The sequence below is a fragment of the Pelodiscus sinensis genome, chromosome 25 (genome assembly GCF_049634645.1).
Source record: "Pelodiscus sinensis isolate JC-2024 chromosome 25, ASM4963464v1, whole genome shotgun sequence".
NCBI lineage: Eukaryota > Metazoa > Chordata > Testudines > Trionychidae > Pelodiscus > Pelodiscus sinensis.
In genome coordinates, this window is record NC_134735.1 from 10165261 (window position 1) to 10178800 (window position 13540).

Below are 13540 nucleotides of genomic sequence, written 5' to 3' on the forward strand. Positions count from 1 at the left end.
TGTGGAGGACCCAGCCAATCAGGGGGCAACAAGGCCTATAAAAGGAGCTGCAAAGCACAGTTGCAGTATAGAGCTCCTGGAGAGAAGACCATGGGTGAGTGGCTGGCTGAGGAGACAGCAGTGCCAGGGATAGCTCTGAGTGGGGAGCTGGACAGAGACTGTGGATTATGGTGAGACTGATTTCACCCTGAGGTAAGGAGGAGGATGCAGAAGGGGAAGGGTAAGGGGGAGGATCCAGGAGGAGAACCCCTGGAGGTACCACTCTCTATGGCTATGTCTACACTGCAGGCTTCTTGTACAAGAATGGCTATTCTTGCTCAAAAACTTGCAGAGCGTCTACACTGCATGCACGTTTTTGCACAAATAAATTTACAGTAAAGCATCGGAGCAGAGGGCTTCTTGTGCGAGAGTTATTCCTCTCTCCACGAGGAATAAGCCCTCTTGCGCAAGAAGGCAGTATGGACGGGCAACGGGTTTCTTGAGCAAGAAATCCCAATCGCTAAAATGGCCATCAGAGCTTTCTTGCGCAAGAGAGCGTCCGTCCACCCTGCCACGGACACTCTTGCGCAAAAGCACATGGCAGTGTGGACGTGCTCTTGCACAAGACCTTTTTCACAAGAAGCCTGCAATGTAGATGTAGCCTATCTGAGTGAGGAACAGACTAAGAGGGACACTACCATCAGGGTGCTGAGATGGGCCCCTCTTACATATGTGCTGTGAGGCAGTGCAGGCACACGCACTGGGCCAGATGGGGGCGCTTGCGGGAGGTGAGTGCCACCCCATTATAGTCCCTAAGTGATTTAATGACTTTTCCAACAGGGACTTGGGCTCTTCCATTACTTAGACACTTTTGAATCTGTTATTTGGTATGACAGACGGATGGGGACACAGAGTAAGGATAGGTTATGGCTGCAGTAGAGCAACCAGACCACAGGGCTTGCATCAGACACACCATCACTCAGCCCTGTCCACTGATTTATCGGGTGTGGGGCGAGGTCCTTCTGCCCATGTGGGCTGGGGGAACCTGCTCACTATGTGTGTGTGGTAAGAGCTCCCTCCTGGTGCCAGGTGTCAAGGTAGCCACACACAAAAAAGTGACTTTGAGCTTTCCTGTTTTAAGCCTGTTTATTTTCTTCCATTTTGTGGCCTGTGAGGTTTTTGTGCTTAATTCTAATGAAGGCCCCCTTCCTGCTCTCTAACCCCGCCTTTGCCTCTGCTTGACAGCCAATGGGCCGCCACGATTGTTTTTAAAAAGTAAGTGGAGGCATGTGATTGGCCATCCTGCTTGCTCGTCTGAAAAAAAGAAAGTGAACATCAGTGGTTGGTTCAGCCTGGCTATTTCAAGAGCTGTCCACTGCTGGCTCTTCAGACTCGGCAAGGTTCTTTGAGAGCCAGGGACCTCTCTGCTCTGAGCAAACAGCATCCCCCCTGCCCAGGAATATTGGTCCTCAGGATATAGAGTGATGGCAGGTGGGGGGGGGGAGGTTTGGTTGGGTTGGGGCATGGAGTACATCCTGGCTGGGGTATTCCAGTTGCGGGAGGGATAGCTCAGTAGTTTGAGCATTGGCCTGCTAAACCCAGGGTTGTGAGTTCAATCCTTGCGGAGGCCATTTGGGACAAATATTTGTCAGGGATGGTACTTGGTCCTGCTGTGAAGGCAGGGGACTGGACTCGATGATCTTTCAAGGTCCCTTCCAGTTCTAGGAGATAGGCAATCTCCATCAATTTTAATTTAATTTAACATGTGGCCTGTTGCATGTGGTTGTTTTCAGCATTTGGGGCAGATTTGGACTCTGAGACCCATTTCAGCGAGTGGCTTTTGAACAATCTGTGGAAGACGTGGAGTGACAAGGAGGGAAAGGGCCGGTCTAAGCCCCCTCCCTTCAGTCTGAGAACTTGCTTAACCTGTGTTATCTAGGGTGCACATCCCCATTGCTAGCCTTCCCCCATCCCCTCTGAGTCCTGGGAAGGGGATGAAAACGGCAACTGGACTTACCCGCGACACTTAAGGCTCCACTAGCGCTAGAATCCGATCTCCCTCCGGGCACCCGGAGGAGCAGACCGAGGCGATAGAAGCAGCGGCTTTGTGTGTAACAGGAGGCCAAGTCTCCCTCCTGGAGCTCTCCCAGCAATATCATCTCCCAATCAAGTGCACAGAGCCAGAAATTCACCCTCCAACATCGTCTATGAAATGTGTCACGTTTTCCTTCCTAGCTGGATGAGCAACAGGCTTTGTGACCCTGCGGCAGCACCGCCGGGTGCGGAACTTCTCCCGCAGCTCGCCTGTAAATCTCTCCTGCCACACACCGCCGGCACAGGGAAGCAATAGGGCAGGTGGGCCGCTCTGCTTCAAATGGAAAGCTTCATTCCCACTGATTGCGACCAGGTGGCCCCAGAGCCCGGGAAGCCGAATTCTGATGGCGCCTGATTGATAGGATCGGAGGAGTCGCTCTTCCTCCGTGTCAGCCAGCCTGCTTCCACTGACTGCAAATGAAGGAACAAGAAATTGGACAGTAATCAATGCCAGATGGGAAATGCAATTGAAAATGCCTTCTGTCTGGAGCAGGCTGTTTGGGAGGGAAGCTTGGCCTTCGAGTCAGCGAATGCACATGCACGTTTGCATTCAGAGTCTCTCTTTCTGGGGATAACTTAGCACAGACAATGCATCTCTCCACAGGAGCCTCGCAAGCAAGGAAGCTACTTGTCATGTGTCACGGTGCTCAGTGATGGGTCTGTGTTGGCCAGCTTCTGCAGAAATGAGGCATCTTTGTCCCACTGAGGAGAAGGTGCACATCTGAAAAGCAATACTCCTGCGCCTTTCTTGGAAATTGATGGATCAAATCCAGCCCCAGCAGCTGGTGCAGCAATGCACGTGCATTACAGGCAGCTACAGGGGAGCAGAGCTACTTAAAATCTCTTTATCTTAACTGTAAAGTGTCTTGCCATCAAACTGGAAGCTCCCCGGCCCCCCGTCTATAGCAAAGAGTCATTGCACACACATACCCACGGGTACAAATGGGTCCCAGCCCCAGCCGTGCAGGACGGCCTCCACAACAGCCAGGTCAGCTGCAGGAGACAGCATCCAGCTCAGTGAAAAGCAGCACTTCTCGCCCCGAATGGATCCAGCTGTCCAAAAGGGGCGTGTTTCTTCCCAACCCCCTCTATCTTACGGGCTGGCTTATGCCCTGAATCTGGAGGGCTTAATGCCTTTCTGAAATTCTCATAGCTAGCACTGGGCATTCATCTTTATCCCGAGCTGTCCAATCCCTTTCCAAATCTTGCCAAGATCTTGTCTTCAGTGATTTCTTGTGGCAATGAGTTCCAGAGGCTGAGTGGGAGTTGTGGAAAAGTGTCTGTTTTCAGGCACCCAACCTACGTGGCACCTGCACTTTCCTTGGAAGGCTATCCCCACCACACAGACTTTTGCTGGCAGGATGAAATGATCATTTTGTACTGTTGGCTCCTGGTCCACATCCTATCTCTGTCAGGAAGATCGGGCTAAAACCCATTTACACGCTCTCCCTGGGTTATTTCACAGACTCTTATGAGCCCATTAAAGGCCAAGCACAGCACTAGCTAGTAAGTAACGTCTCTGCTGGGATTAGTTAAATAGAAAATGACTTTTTTCTATGCTGTTGTTTTCTGGTCTCTTAAGCTATATCTACACTATCAGGTTATTACAAAATAAGTTATTTTGAAAGAATAACTCCTGAAATAACTATTGCAAAATAAGTGTATTCTTCACAAGCAGGAGTTGTTAGTTTGAAATAACAGGGTTTGGTAGTATGGACACTCGCCTTGTTGTTCAAAATAAGGGGAGTTATTTTGAAATAACTCCCCAGTGTAGGCATGCCTTACAGTCCAGGACTAGCAGGCACCAATGTAGAAGTCGCAGCACATGGCTTCCATGTGACTGTGTAGACACTGACATGTATGAGCTTGCGTGTGGGTGAACCGCTGTTTGGCACACGTCAGACCTGCTTCTGTGGCTGAAGCTACTCTGCTCTTTGCTGAGCTAGCGAGGCTGCTAAAGTTGCTGGTAGTTTCCTGGAGCCAACACTTGTGATTTTTTTTTTTTTTAAACCATGAGACTTATGGTATCTGGTGTTTTCCTTAAAACTCCAGCTGCTGGTGTAATGTGATAATTTATAAAAGCAATGAGTAGTTCTATAGCATCTTAGAGACAAACAAATAGATAATATCATGAGTTTTCATGGGCACAGCCCACTTCCTCAGATGAGTGGAGGAAAAAAGGGGGAACCTCCCAATATAAAAAAAAAAGGAGACGCGGAAGAAAAAAATACTTGTCAATTGTAGTGCCAGTGCTAATGAGGCTAAATGAGTGAGCTAGCATCAGCACTACAATTGACAGATTTTTTTTCTTTCCCCTCCCTTCTTCTTTTGTTATATTGGTAGGTTCCCCCTCTTTTCTCCACTTTCATCTGAGGAAGTAGGCTGTGCCCACAAAAGATGATGTTCCTATCTCTATATTTTCTTATTTGTCTCTAAGGGTATGTCTAGACTACAGGGTTTTGTCGACAGAAGTTTTGTCGACAGATACTGTCGACAAAGCTTCTGTCAACAAAGAGCGTCTAGACTACATCCAGTTCTGTCAACAAAGCAAGCCGCTTTGTCGACAGAACAGTGTGGACGCAAAGGACAGTGTAGATGCAATAATGCCTTCTATCGACAGAACTCTGTCGATAAAAGGCATTATTCCTCGTAGAATGAGGTTTACATATGTCGACAAAACTGCTGAGTTTTGTCGACGTTATGTCGACATAACTCAGAGGCAGTGTGGGCGCAGGTATAGTTTTGTCGACAAAAGTCCACTTTTGTCGACAAAACCCTGTAGTCTAGACACACCCTCAGGTGCTACAGGACCACTCATTGCTGGTTTTTTTTTTTTTTTTTTTTTAAGTTACAGACTAACACGCCCCCCCGCCTCCCCCAAGACATGTGATCATTTGAGACTCTCACATTTCATTGAAATACAAAGTTGGCTTCTAGTCCTCATGGTTGTGGAGAAAACCCTGAGAATGTGACACCACAAGGCACTGGCATCAGGACACAAGTAAAAAGAAGCTCACATATATGATGGGCTGTAAAGTGGGGAGTTTTTTAACAAGTCTCGTGGGGAGAGGGGAGCGCCCGGTCTCAATGTGTGAAGGCCTGGGTCTCGTGATGGTGGACTTCCAGATCACTTTCCCATTCCACTTTACATCACACATAACAAAAGCCTTGGAAATTAGACAGCAACCCCCTGCTCTGCAGCTTCTTTACATTCAAGCAAATTGGAGAGACTATAAAATAATATGTTTTAAGAAATAATAGTTTTAAGAAATTGCTTAAACTTAACATGCTTAAATTCTAAACATATCTGTTTGAATCCAGTTCATTCAACCAGTAATAACCACTCTCTCTAGTGCTTTAAAGATAAGTGCGGCCTTTGAAATGTGATAAATGTTTTAGGAACTTCTTCACATAAGGCACAGTCAACCTGTGGAACTCCTTGCCAGAGGATGATGTGAAGGTCAAGACTATAACAGGGTTCAGAAAAGAGCTAGATACATTCATGGAGGATAGGTCCATCAATGGCTACTAGCCAGGATGGGCAGAGATGGTGTCCTTTAGCTTCTGTTTGTCAGAAGCTGGCAATGGATGACAGGGGAGGGATCACTTGATGATTCCCTGTTCTGTTCTTTTGGGGGCACCTGGTATTGGCCACTGTTGGAAGACAGTATCCTGGGCTAGATGAGTCTTTGGTCTGACGCACTCTGTCCATTCTTATGTACATGAAGTGATGATTGTGATGGGGAGCGGTCACAGATGACCCCTCGGGGCTGCCTCCTGGGGTGCTGACACGGCCACTGCCATTCGCCTTCCCGCTCTCTGGAGCTTCTCACCGACTGATCCTGCTGGGCCAGCTCCACTGGTTCTCCTAAGCTAAGGCCCCGAGCTGAGGTCCCTGCCCCCACCGGGAAGCAGTACAGACAATGAACCTCTTCAGGTCTAAGGAGAGCGCAGTTTAGGGCCCAGCCTCCTGAGATAGCACTCCCCAGGTGGGATCAAACCCCAAAGAATTAGGTAAGCCCCCTTTCACAATGAAAGGGGGAGTGTGCGCACCGGTTGCCCTCCCAGGTAATAATTATTTACACTGGGTTTGATAGAAAGTAAAAATGATTTTATTAAGTGGAAGCAGTAGGATTTAAGTAGTAATAAGTGAGAACAGGCCGAGCAAAGCAGGTTACAAATCGAAAGAAACAAAAACACTTGGCTAATTCTACACTGAAACCTCAGTTCAAACTCACCCTACAACCTCTTTTTCAGCTGCCTCTCTAAACCAGGGCTCTCTTCCCCACCCTGGGGTCTTTGGCTCCTTCCTTCAGGTGCAGCCCAGCCAAAAGACCCAGGTCTCTCCTTGCCTATTCTTTTTGTTAAGGAGTTGAGGCCCCTCCCTACCAACCACTGCTTAGACATAAGGACAAAAGATTGTTTAACAGTGGCTCATCAAGAAGTTGGGGGCAACGCCCTCCATGTCTCCCATTCACACATTTGAAGCCCACAAAGTATTTTCCACTCCACATGTCTAATTTTACACACACCAATGCTACATACATCAAAGTAAGATAAACAGAGTCAGCGGATCATGACATAAAGGGTATGTCTAGACTACAGGCTTTTGTCGACAGAAGTTTTGTCGACAGATACTGTTGACAAAGCTTCTGTCGACAAAGAGCGTCTAGACTACAGCCAGTTCTGTCGACAAAGCAAGCCACTTTGTCGACATGAGAGTGTAGACGAAAAGGACAATGTAGATGCAATAACGCCTTCTGTCGACAGAACTCTGTCGACAAAAGGCGTTATTCCTCGTAGAATGAGGTTTACCGCTGTTGACAAAACTGCTGAGTTATGTCGATGTTATGTCGACAGAACTCAGCAGCAGTGTAGACGCAAGTATAGTTTTGTCGACAAAAGTCCACTTTTGTTGACAACACCCTGTAGTCTAGACACACCCAAAGATTGATGGGTTACACAAAATAATTTGTTCAAAGCACCTTTCAGTTATGTATATTCATGTCCATAAGTCTATTTCATAAATCATGGGGGGAGGGGGGCTGCGGGTCCGTCACAATGATCATATTCATAAGTAAATACAATGAGAAGTCTTGGTAATTTGAATTGTTCCTTTGTATAACTGCTGAGAGTCAAATCCAGTCTGTGATAAGTGCTTGCAAGACTATACTGTCTGTTTAGTGCACAAAGAACATTTGTTGTGTCTACACTGCAGTGGCAAATTTTGGATTACATACTAATGTGGCACTGGGTGAATTAGTCAACTGTTGGTTCATTAAGAGTAAGCCAGTGTCCTGATTGGAGGAGTATTGTTAAGTCAAAGCTTGACCTAAAAAGAACACTGCTCTAAAATCCGTAAGTTCTGGACTCAATAAAAAGGGCTGGCAAATCTAGTTAATTAGATTTAGGCTTTAAAACCTAACAAGCATTTAAGCAAATTCATAGAAACTGACCCCCCCCCCCCCCCCATGAATATGGGGCCCACTTTAAAGAGGGACTTTGTACAATTGTTAGTGTCTCCGACAGAGAGAAAGCTTGGCCTGTAGCACGTGTCCAGGGGAAAATGACGGCTTTGGAGGCAGCATCCAAACACGGCATTGGCAGCATTTGTTAAAGTGGAAGGTCTGCCTTAGTTTGCTGGAGGGGATGGCTCTGGATGCATTTCAACACATTATCTCCACCAGGGATGGAACAGCATCAATACCATTAGGGGCATTAGTGCCATCAAGTGGCACGGGAGCCAGGTGGACACCTTACCAGCGGTGGGCAGCCTTTCACAAGACAGAATCACACTGCGCCTTCATAGAATGAGCCTCTCCCAGTCTCAGGGGGCCAGGGCTGCTCGCAGCAGAGCCACCAACAGAGCAGGATGGCGCAGGACAGGAAAAGCTGCTGAGCTCGGCATCATGCCCAAGCTGGCATTGGGAGGGGCTGAAGACAGGCTGTTCAATACACACGCACAAGTTCTCGCGGTCGTTTGGAAGCCCCTCGGTGACTAGCGCAGGAGCGAGGGCGCTCAAAGGACAAGGGGCTGACGCTGATTTGTAGAAGGGCCTGCGCAGCAAGGGGGAGGCTGCTGGACGCTGTGCAGAGGAGGGGAGGGAGCGGGCTGCATTCTCTCTGATGGGAATTGTGGGGCGGGGTTGGCAGCGACCACAGCCAGAGGAGAAACGAGCGCTCAGGTCTGATTGCCCAGACGAGACTCGCGGGATGCGTCTCCAGCAGCCACGACAGGGATTCCGGGAGGGGGTGATCGCAGCTGTTCAATGCTCATCTGGGATCCCATTTCCAAGCGTGCAGCGAGAAGACGCCTCATGTGCATCCCCACAGTGCAGCCATGGGGCTCTTTGCACCATTCAGGATGGGGCGACTGACGGGAGGAGCAGGGCCTGCAGGAAAGCAGTTCTCCACCAAGTGGCTGCACAGCTGCTACCTGATACGGCTCAGAGCCTAGAGCTGCCCCGTCTCACCTCTGACTTGGGGGCTCCAGGGTTCCCTAGAGCTCGCTGCCAACACAGGTTAGTTTTCCCTCTCTTGCAAACGGGGCCCGCATCTGTGTCCCTATTTAATCCACCGTAGGGCAGCTTGGGGGTCCAGGTCTGGGGAGGCAGGAGGGTCTGCGGCGTGGAGAGGGAACTGGCCCAGCACCTGGTCACTCCGACTCTGAGGCAAAGTTTGGTGCTAAGGGCCAAGTTAATTCCTGATGGTTTGGAGCTGGGCTCATTGAAGCTGATGGCTCTCTCTGTATAATAGCACGTCACTCCACAGACAGCTTCTCCATCTGGCACCTGCCATCTGTTCTGCGCAGCTTTTCCCTTCCTTTATTTCAGTGCTGCAATTAAACCCTTCCCCGTGCGGCCAAGACCCCTGAATCACCCCGCTCTCCAGGCCAGGCCAGCCTCGCTGGGTCCAGCCTGGGACCTAGGGTGACTTCAGCAGCAGGCCATAGTGAATACTCCAGTTTGGCAGGTGTCCCATCATAACAGTGGGCGTGGGGCAGCTGCAGCCTTCTCCACAGCAGTAGTCCCACACTGTGCAACCTATGTGGGCTATGGCCCTGAGGCAGGCCCGGTGCCAGCCCCGCACTTCCTGCCCACGGGTGTACTTGCACTGACCGGCGAAGTTCAGGGGCAGTGCGGAAGGGTCTCAAACCCTCTGCATGTCTGCTGAGAGCATGAGGTCAAAGGAGAGGCAGGCTAATGCATTCATGTCAGGGCACTGCCCCAGGAACGTGGGTCGCTGTGTCCAGCACACTGGCCCAGCTAACCCCATCTAGTGGCTGGCTCACAGAAGAGGATAAAAGCCTACTACAGCTGCCAGCTCAAGAGGTCTCAAGTGAGAGTCAAACGCCCTGAATTCTAACCCGGCCGGTGATCTAACCTGAACTCCTCCGACACGTGCCAAAGATATTAGGTGCATGGTAGGGAGGGTGACCAGGCCTAGAAGGCCGGCATGCAGACAGCAAGCTGCAGCTCCAGAGACCAGTGAAAGCTCAGAACACAGGCTCGCGCTCGATCACTTTGATCTCTGCCCCTGCATGTCAGGGCACCGAGACAGGAGCTAAGACCATGAAATAACAGCAAAGGGCTTCCTCTGCAGTAAAGTGTTGCCCACCGCAAGTCCCGGCAAACCTGCAGAGCTGAAGCCAGCCGTTCCAATCCACAGCTGAGAAGCCCAGAAGATAGCAGGGATGTCCTTTCTGCATGCAACCTGCTAGCAAACATGATTGACAGGTGAGGTGGGAGCTGCGTGACCCCAGTGCGCTCGGGGCTGTACGTATGTATATCGAGCGAGCGTCCCTGCCCGAAGAGCTGGGAGGCTAATGAGCAAAGACAGACCCAATGGGAAGAAATAATGCCCTTTAGTGACCGTCCCGAACTGGGAAGATATTTCACAGGGCAGCAGACAGTCAATCCCTGCCTGGCTCTGCAGGAGCCTCCGTGCTGCTCTGGAGAAGGTACCAATGCCATGGATAATAGAGCAGACTCCATGGAAGGCAAGGGATGTTTGCGCTGTGACTGGAAATGGCTCCTGGCTAATGGGTCGTGCTCAGAATCCTCCCTCGTTTGGTCTCCTATTGGCTCCCCCTGGGCGGAAGGCCCCTGCCGCCTTCTCAAAGCTAGTGAGGTGGCCTCTTCCTGAGCCAGCAGGGACAGGCTTCAGCAGAGTGGAGGCTTCCCTAGACCAGCAATAAGAACATAAGAACTGCCATATTGGGTCAGACCAAAGGTCCATCTAGCCCAGTATCCTGTCTACTGACAGTGACCAGGACCAGATGCCCCAGAGGGAGGGAACACACCAGATAATCCTCACATGATCCCTCTCCTGTCACCCATTTACAGACAAACAGAGGCTAGGGACACCATTCCTACTCATCCTGGCTAATTGCCATTGAAGGAACTAACCTCCATGAATCTATCTAGCTCTTTTTGAACCCTGTTAAATTCCACATCCTCTAGCAAGGAGTTCCACAGGTTCACTGTGCGCTGAGTGAAGAAAAACTTCCTTTTGTTTGTTTTGAACCTGCTGCCTATTAATTTCATTTGGTGACCCCTAGTTCTTATATTCTGGGAATAAGTAAATAACTTTTCCTTATTCATTTTTTCCACACCAGTCATGATTTTATAGACCTCTATCGTGTCCCCCCTGAGTCTCCTCTTTTCTAAGCTGAAAAATCCCAGTCTTTTTAATCTCTCTTCATATGGGATCCGTTCCAAACCCCTAATCAGTTTTGTTGCCCTTTTCTGAACCAGGACAAGCAAAGGAGAATGGGAACATTTGATATAGAATTCCTGGCCAGGAGCCCATGGGGCGAGAGGGACTGGCGGTGTGCCCCACTCCCTACCCCAGCACTGGTCTGGAAGGCCTAAGCAGTGGGGAGCTGAAAGAGCCACAGAACGGTTGGAGACAATGTCATTAGTTGGCCGGTCCTGGGTGTTCCTGGCTCTGCCGCACCTTGGGTTGAAGGGGGAGCTGGTGTGTGGGACCTGAAAGCGGCCATGGCTGAGCACATAGGCAGCAGGGTGGCTGCCACATATCTAGTCCCATCTGTGCTTGCCCCTTGCGCAGCCCGTTCTTCGTGCCAGATGAAACACCTCTGTGCCCACGGCAGGACAGGCTCTGCTGGCTCCCAGGCGGGGACCAATTAGCATTAGCGGAGTCTGTTGATGCAACGACAAACTCCCTCCCCCCATCTCCGGGGGTCTCCCCTCCTTTCTCAGCCGCTGTTTGTATGGCTAAGTTTAACAGATGTGTTGATACAGCTACATCTACCTCCGCAGCAAATGGGCACGCACAGAGGTGGGCCCGGCCAGGGAAAGGCAGAGGTGCCGTGTTTAATCAGGGTGCTTTTGTCTGAAGCAATCAGGTGATGGATGGGGCCTGGCGGCCATTCTGCGCCAAAGCTGAAAGGAAAGAGATGCCCCGGCAGAGACGAATGTAGCCAAGCGTTGGCCATGGCAAATGTTGGACTGACAGGGCCTCGGGCTGAGGCAGGAAATGCCCAGCCACCCTCTCACCTCAGGCCCACAGAGGGTGGGATGCTGGAGCTGTGTGGAACCCCTCCCTACAGAGAAAGTGACCAGGGGGGCAGGGAAGCCTGCCTAGCCCTACACGCGGCACAGTGCAGCCTCTGCGTGGATCAATGGTCTCTGTCGTGCTCCATATCGGGCCACCCCTCACCATGTGTGACGGACCGGGCCGTGTCTGGGCACAGCTGAGGGCGTCCGCTCAGGGTGAATTGCTCAAATCCGGGGCTTCTTACAGTCCCCCTGACTGGCGACCTCTCCAAACAGGCCACAAACCAGTCTCACAGAGCGCTTCAGCAGCCTGCCTGAAGCCTCCCGAGCAAAACCCCTCCGACACCCCAGCAACATCCATGCCCCAGATGGCCCTGGGCCTATACACAGGTGGGGGGTCCTAGCACCCAATCCCACCTACCCCGAACAAGTTCTGTCCGGTTCCAAGAAACCAGCCACAGATCCCTGGTCAATTTACCCTCTGGACCTTACCCACAAATCACGCTGGGCCAATCCTTTAGAATCTATATCTAAAGGTTTATTATTACAAGAAAGAAAAGCCTGAGAGTAAGGTTATTAAAGTACAGTACGTTACATGCACTGAATCTCCCAGTTCTCGATGCAGGCTCTAGCAGAGATGTTGCAGCTGCTGGTTTAAAAGTTCTTATTGCACATCCTACGACCAGGATGGGTTCACAGGTCTTCCGGGCTCTTCAATCCCTGCAGTGCTGCCTCTGGGATGAAGTGCTGAGCTGAGAACAAAATGGCATCGACCACATGGCCTCTTTATACCCCCTCCCTGGCCTCTTCTGGTATGCAGCAGGTCACCTGGTCCTCAGCCTCTCTCTGCTGGCAGCTCTTGGGTCTCCGCCCTCCTGCTTTAGGTGTGTCTTTGGACCATCAAGGGCCATTGTTCCACAGGGCTTCACTACTCAGCCTGTCCATAGCAATGCTCAACCACATTCACAGAAATATTCAGCTTCCACACAGATTACAGATTCCTACCTACACACACAGACATTATACACTCACATAAATAGCGTACATAAGATCAACAAACAATAATCTCCCATTCAATACCCCACATGGCTCCCCCCATACCAATTTCTGGGGCCAACACCCCCACTTAGGGGTGCAGCAGCGATCTGGCTGCTTCCCTCCAATTCAGCAACGTGACACCATGGTATCAGAGCCCCCCACAGCAGGCAGGACAGAGCTGTTTCGCCCGTTTAACAGATAGGATCTCAGGGCCACAGAGTCAGCTCCTAACTCCCATGGATGTCAGTGGGCTTTAGGCACTTCAATACCCTTGAAGCACTGGGCCTACTTGATTTGCCAGAGGCCATAAGGGTGAGAGGCCTGCCCAGCGACCATCCTCCCAGAGATGGTAGGGAACCCCCCTCACTCCTAGGGAATGGGTGTTGAGGGCTGAATCTCGCCCGGACATCCCTGCGGAGCCACATACAGCCGCAGCATGGCTCTCAGCAGTGTACGGCTGTGCTGGACCATGGCTGGCGCCCTCACATTGAACCCTGGCCCTCCATGGGCACAGAAGACTCCTGAGAAGGGAGACAGTGCCTGGCCGGGGGTGGGCCTCAAGCCAGCAGGTCACCTGAAGAGATTTCCCAGCTGCTGTTGGTGCCCCCAGCAAGGGGAGGAAGGCTCCTCCCAGGGGCAGTGATGCTGAAAAAAGCCTCCATGTGGGGTGCTCCAGCCGGTTGCCATGGTGACATGGATGCTGGAGCTGTGTAGAACCCTGGCCCTACACCAGCATGGTTATAGGTCAAGGAGCTTTCTGGATTCTGGGGAGCAAACAGCAGCGCGATGAACAGGGGACGGGGCTCCAGCTCGCTTCAGGGAGATCTCCCCCAGGCCAGCCCAGCCTACACTGGAGCGCCTGCGGGAGATGAGAAAGGGGCCAACACAGAACCTTTTGGCCAGGCAAG

The 13540-nt window shown here is 51.0% G+C and overlaps 1 long non-coding RNA gene across 1 annotated transcript; it reads right to left on the reverse strand.

The window, feature by feature from the left end:
• Positions 1 to 1163: 1163 nt before the first annotated feature.
• On the reverse strand, positions 1164 to 13319 carry LOC142819953 (uncharacterized). Its single transcript, XR_012897642.1, has 3 exons — positions 13207 to 13319; positions 1997 to 2484; positions 1164 to 1293 (listed from the first exon to the last, which is right to left on the reverse strand). It is a non-coding gene; the product is annotated as an uncharacterized LOC142819953 (long non-coding RNA).
• Positions 13320 to 13540: the final 221 nt, after the last annotated feature.